This window comes from Gobius niger (genome assembly GCF_951799975.1).
Source record: "Gobius niger genome assembly, chromosome: 16".
Taxonomy (NCBI): Eukaryota; Metazoa; Chordata; class Actinopteri; order Gobiiformes; family Gobiidae; genus Gobius; species Gobius niger.
In genome coordinates, this window is record NC_136867.1 from 31,294,263 (window position 1) to 31,301,361 (window position 7,099).

Below are 7,099 nucleotides of genomic sequence, written 5' to 3' on the forward strand. Positions count from 1 at the left end.
CCTAGTATATAAACATGTGGGAGGTTGTGCAGGCGTGTTGTTTTAAACGTTGTATCTGTAAAGCACTTTGTGAGGCCTCTCGGTGTGAAAAGCACTTTATAAATAAAGTTTGATTGATTGATATTATTATTAAGTATTACGTTTGTTCAGATGGGTGAGTGTCAGTTACCTGTGGTGTCCCCCAGGGGTCAGTGCTGCACACTCAGCCCCCCCTCCCTCTCGAGGTCAACGTCCTCAAATAAGAATGAAAATAAATCATAAAGTCAACAGTAAGAATACAATAATAAATAGGAGACAATGGAAGATAAATAACTAAGTAAAGTAACTGAACTACTTATATCCCCCCCCCCCTTCTGTAGTGTGGTCCTCTTTAACTACAAGAACAGGCTGTAGTTTGCTTCATATCTGAGTGAAGGATCTGCTCTGGTTCTGCAGGTCTGTTCTCTCTGTCAAACTGAGATTTATTCTTCTGCAGTGACGGGTTTGTGTCACCGAATCCTTCACAAGTTTGAACGACGTCTGAAACCAGAAAGTGGAGTTAGATCTGGGTCAGAGCTGACGTCTGTGTCAAACATCTGCAGCTTATGCAAATGAGACACAAACTTTCACGTCTGTGTCAAACACTTTATGCAAATGAGACACAAACTCTCACAGATCTGGCGTTATTCTGATGGAAAACAGTTCGTTATCAGCAGACTTCATGAGTTTGTGAAATGTTTTGTTCCTCAGTGTTTTCCGAGTTTTCTGTGGAAACATCTGGACCTGCACAGGGTTTAATCTTTAGTTTCACATCACTGAACATAAACGTTTTACTGTTTTAGTGTTTAGGTTTCTCTCCTCTGCTTTTTATTCACGTGGCGGAATGTGGCTCTGGAATGCGCGTCAGAGTGGGACCCCCCCTCTGCCCCCCCCTCTCTCACACCTACGTGAAGCTGGCCCCTAATCCTGCTCAGATTTACATGAGGAAACAGGCCAATGGTTTGTGCTTAGGTTTTTAAACTGTTTCAAACATGCTGGATGAAAAAGACAGATGTGACTGTGCTGTGCTCAGAGCGGGGACTCTACAAAACATCTGGCCTCATGTTCACGTGTGATTTACGTGTTTGGCATGATCAGGAACATGAGAACATGCTGTGAGTGGAGAGCTCATATTTCAAGATTTTTGACAATGATTTTTGTAATTCACGCAGTTCTTATATTATGTTTAGTGGCACTAGGCTAGTGCTAGGCTAGTGCTAGGCTAGTGCTAGGCTAGTGCTAGGCTAGTGCTAGGCCAGGGGTGTCCAAACTTTTTCCATGGGGGGCCACATATTGGAGCGTACACGGGGTAAAGGGCCAGGGGTCGGTGGTTAGTTCCACGAAACCTTCGAGGTTTAAATTGTGCCTCGTGCCTTTATTTATGCTGAAAACCTTAATGCAGCTCTGCCTCACAATAACATGTGAGTTATCAGGTTAGAATTGTGTAGAATTATTACATATTAAATAAAAAGGACCATCTCTGATAATGTGAACCCATTCAGCGAGCAGCCGCAGTCCGCACTTTGGACACCCCTGTGCTAGGCTAATGCAAGGCTAGTGCATTTCTACGGTATCAGCAAGCCCGCTCCACAGTGCACCTGAGGGGTTCTTTGTCCATGACGAGCGCCATTTACCTCATTGACCTCATTGACCTCATTTACTTCTTTCTCAATGTTTCCCAGTGCTGTTTTTTTCCAGTATTTTGGGGCATGTACAAACAGTGTCTGTACAATTCAATAAATATATCAATGAATTAATAATAATAATAATAATAATAATAATAATAATAATAATAATAATAATAATAATAATAATTAAAGGCGCAAGCGGCATTTAGAGGCCCTCGCGAGCAGCGTTGGCCGGTTGGCGCACGCCGTCGCACGCCACCGCAATAACCGGGGAGCGCTGCCGCGCCCTACGTGGTTATGCCGTCCCTGCCACCCTCGGTCGAGTTTATAAAAGAGCAAAGGCAAGAAATGCGCCTTCGGCGCCAGATCACGCGATATTTCCCAAAATGGCCGACCTCCTGTTGGTTGCCTAGCAACCACGTAATGTACTTTTTTGTTCGGACGGTCATGACGAAGGTGTGTACCAATTTTGGTTTGGCTAAGCCAAACTTTATTTCGGGTCGTTGCCATGGCAACACGGTGGGGAAATGGGCGTGGCCATAATTTACTTTTTGATCGGGGTCACGTGACGGATGTGTGTGCCAAATTTTTTTTGTCTACGACAAAGTTTACTTTTTTTCCCCATTCATTTTTATTCGGTGCTCTGCAGGGGGCGCTATTGCGCCCATTTTCAAAATTCCTATATCAAAACATCCGGGGCCGACGACTCGACCAACGATTCAAGTTACGCTAAAATCGGCCACAGTATGTGCGAGTTATGACTCTTCGAAGGCGACGGCGAACGCCGAAAACGAACGCCAAATTCATGGCGTTGCCATGACAAAACCGGAAATCCTATTAGAAAGTTTTTAACAACTTTTAATGCCCCACATGTGTAGATGATCTGGAGCGACCGGGGAGTCGCTGCGTTCAACGCCCTAGGACGAGTTCGTTCAAATGCGAGGGCACGAAAAGGCGCCTTTGGCGCCAGGTCGCTCTTCTGGCCAATATGGCCGCCATACAGATGGTTGCCTAGCAACCGCGTAATATGGTTTTTTTTTTGGTTCCATGTGACCAATCACTGTGCCGAATTTTTTTCGTCTACGACGAACTAAAATTTTGGTGGTTTTCGGGATTTTGGGGGGTCTGGCCATAGGCCGCAATGTTAACGCCGTTTTTCCAGGGGGCGCTGACGCGCCATTTTTTTGAATTTTTGAATTTTGGAGATGTGAAGTTTTTTGTTTTCACCAAATTGAATTTTGGGCAAAAATTCAGGACTTTTCGTCGGTGGGAAAGTGGATTTCTGGGGGAGAGGAAAAATAATAAGAAGAATTAAAGCCGCAAGCGGCATCGAACGGCCCTCGCGGGCCGTGCCTCCTTTAGCGCCTCTATTGCCGCGTCTATGTAACCGTACCAAGGGCGCCACACTGCATTTTATTGCCCTGATGTGCCATTAATCTTTGTCAGTAAACATCAGAGCTACATTTTTAGCCTCTCCATGTAAGCAATGGCTCAAGCCTGCAGAGGGCGCTAGCGCGCCCGTAATCTTTTTAATTTCACAACTGGCATCAGATGACCCTAACGGGCCGTATTTCCATGACCACTGTCCACAAGCTCCTGACAGGGGGCGCTAACGCGCTGTAATGTTGTATAATGTGAGATGTATGTGTCAGCCCCATTGGATAACATGGGGGGCCCCGGGGGTCACCATGGCAACACCGTACAAAATACGATATGGGTGTCATTGGCTTTTTGGATCGGGACGCCATCAACTATTTTTGTACCGAATTTCATCCATTTCCGACAAACTAATTTTTTTCCCATAATGCATTTTTTCTTCTGCACCTGGAGGGGGCGCTATCGCGCCCAATGGCACTTTTTCCACATTTGTTGCGTCCAGGGGTGAAAGGTCAACAAAATGTATATTTCCGATTTTTAATCGGAGTTTGTTTGTGCGAATGGGAGCGATTTTTAGTTTTTGATGAATCGCAAAATACTTCGGAAAGATTGCGGCTTCGCCGCAAACGAACCATAAAACTTAGCCAAAAAATTTGGATAACTTTTGATGCCCCACATCTGGAGATGAGCTGGAGCGATTTTGAGCTCATTTGGTGAAACGCCCTAGGAGGAGTTCGTTAAAATGCGACGTCAGCGAAAACGCTGACTCAGCATTCTCAGGACTTCCTGTCAAAATGGCGGACTTCCGGTTTGTCAGGGGGCGTGGCCACAATAATATTTTTTTTTTGTCGTCACATGACGAATGTCTGGACCGAATCTCGTCGCTCTACGACAAAGTTTACTTCGGCCCCTCCCCCATTGGCGCAATGTATTTTGATTTTTGTAGGTGGCGCTGTCGCGCCATTTTTTTTCCCCCCAATATGAAACACACATTTAAATTAATTTTTCACCGGACCTGAATTTTGGGCAAAGTTTGGTGAGTTTTCGACAATGTTCAGGGGGTCAAATTCCTGCTCAAAGAGCAGAAGAAGAAGAAAGAAAGAATAATTAAAGCCGCAAGCGGCATCGAACGGCCCTCGCGGGCCGTGCCTCCTTTAGCGCCTCTGTAACACCACTACATTTTATTGCCCTGATGTACCATTAATCCGTCAGTAAACACAGACGAAAAGTTGCATTTTAGCCTGTCCTTGTGAATAATGGCACCCACCTGAAGAGGGCGCTGGCGCGCCCACTATATTTTATTGCCCTTGAGTGCCATTAATCTTTGTCAGTAAACATGAAAACGGCATTTTTTGCCTCCATGTGAATAATGTCTCCAACATGCAGAGGGCGCTAGCGCGCCCATAATCTATTTAATTTCACAAGCAGCATCGGGTTCTATTTCACTGACCACCGTCTGTGCCTCGATTGTTGCATCTCCATTGCCGCGCCTCTGTAACCCTACCGAGGGCGCTAACGCGCCAACTACATTTTATTTCCCTGATGTGCCATTAATCTTTGTCAAAACTAAATATTTAGCCTGTCCATGCGAATAATGGCTCCAACCTGTAGTGGGCGCTAGCGCGCCCCAAATCTTTTTTGTTTCACAAGCAGCGTTGTACGGCCGTACTTCAATGACCACTGGCCACAAGCTCCTGACAGGGGGCGCTAACGCGCTGTAATGTTGTATAATGTGAGATCTATGTGTCTGTCCCGTCAGAAAAACATGGTGGGCCTCAGTCGTCTCCATGGCAACACCGTACAAAACACTGTGTGGTTCCTGTTAGCTTATTTTATCAGGATGCCATCAACTATTATTCTGCCAAATTACATACATTTCCTACAAACTAATTGTTTGACTACCAATGCATTTTTTCTTCTCAAACTAGAGGGGGCGCTATCGCGCCCACTGTCATTGGTTTACATTTGTTGTGTCCAGGGGTGAAGGGTCAACATACTGTTTATCTTTTTTTCATGGGAGTATTTTCACTTTTGTAGGTGGCGCTGTCGCGCCTTTTTTATTTCCCACAAATGGAACACATGTTTAAAAAAAATAAAAATCATTTTAACATTGAGTAAAACTTTGTGACTACACATACAGAAGGCGCCAACGTGCCTGGCATTTCTGACTTTACTTACATTAAGTGTGATTAAATCATGTGAGCGATCAGGCAAACACAGGATCTCATTATGCATCTCCACCTGTCATCAATGAACCACTATTCCACAGATTTAGCTTCTGTGTTGATTTATTTGAGTAACCCCCCCCCAAAAAAACGACTTAAATGTTCAATAAATGTCATGCTATTGTTGCAAATGCAAATATGCATTCTCTGGCCACTTTCTGTCCTTTCTTTAAGAGCAAATATTTTCCATCAGTATAATACATGTCTTATTTAATTATTGTAAATCACGTCATCACAGGAGTAAAAGTATATCTGTATAATATCTGTATATAAAGTACAAAGAACTCCCAGTTTAGAAACTACATCTCTCAAACTCCAGTCTGAGTGATTAACCATTGAGCCAAAGAGAAACAGAAATCTACTAAGAATTGTGATCAAATAACTCTCCCCTGATCACACAGCTCTTGTGCAGATATAAGTATCTCAGAAACAAATAATCTCTCCTGTCCTGGTTTATATTTGTAGTCCTTAAACTCACTAAACTAATCATGTCCAAACGGAGGCTGTTTCTGTGTCTGTTTCTGCTCAGAGCACGTCTCCTCAGCCCCTCCCATCCCTGTGTATTTTCTGCCTGGCAACAGCGCCCCTCCCCTCCCCCACGAGCCCCACCCTCCCCTCCCTCCGCTCTGATTGGTGGAGAGACGGCGCTATCTGTGACTCACTGGAGTCTATAAATAGAAGGGGGAGAGGACAGAACGTTCCAGACTTCTGGAGAAGTCAGCTGTGGTTGAACCAGATTTGTCTTCTCTAACTTTGGCTTGCCTTTGCGATCATCGGATCATTGGATTACTGTTTTTTGGTTGTTAGTCTTTTGTAGTCTTTTGTGAGTTTTATCGTCTTTTGTGTGGACTTTTTTTTTGGATTGAGGACATCTTCTTCGGCTGGAGAGAGGACCGTCTGATCGTCTGTGACTTTCAGCAAAGAGCCACTTTCCCAGGAGAAGGTAAGAAAAAAAAATGTTTTACTCTCTTTATTGCTGTTTATTTCAAATGTGGGGTAAAGTGCTAGCTTTTTTGTGATTAAGTTTAGTTTAGTTTGTTAGCCTATTGTTCTCAGATGCTAATGTTGCTAGCAGGTGGTGTTTGAAGACCTTGTGCATTAAGGCTGGCTTTTGTGTGATTTAATTTACTTCTGCTGGATGCTTATTGTTGGCTAAATGTCTATCACACTGTTGTAGGTTGACAGAGTTCATTAATGTTGGCTTTAGTTTGATTTTCGTTTAGTTGTGGATGGAGGCCTTGTGTTTTCTTCATATGCTAATGCAGCTAGCAGGCTTTTTTTCTGTCCCTGTGCCCTGTGCCACATGTTCAGTGATCACATAATAGAGCTAAAATACTGGCATAAAGATGCTAAATGTGCTATCACGCTGTTGTAGGTTTAGTTGTGGATGGAGGCCTCGTGTTTTCTTCATATGCTAATACGGCTAGTAGGCTTTTTTTCTATGTCACTGTGCCTTTGAAGTTGCGTCTCATGCTCCGGCGGCCATTACGTCTCTTCCATGTGCTATTATCTGCATAATAGGACACGGGCGGCCATTTTGTGTCTCATATGTGTAACAGGGCTCTGTTTTATTGATCCATGTTAACTTTACTGTCGTGTTCTGACCTGGCTCATGGTCCAGTCTCAGTGTGGTACTGGTTCAGACCTAATGTTCCTCCTCGTGAGAGATGTCTGTGTGATGGAGAGCCGCCATTTTGATTCTGGGACTGTGTTTGCATTAGACCTGCTGGTTCATCTTTTTTCATTCGTCATGTTGTAAATATGTTTTGGAACAGTTTTATAGTGTCACTTAACACCTAATGTTTCTTAAACAAAATAGCATGTTTTTTTAAAAACTGATTTTATGGAGAT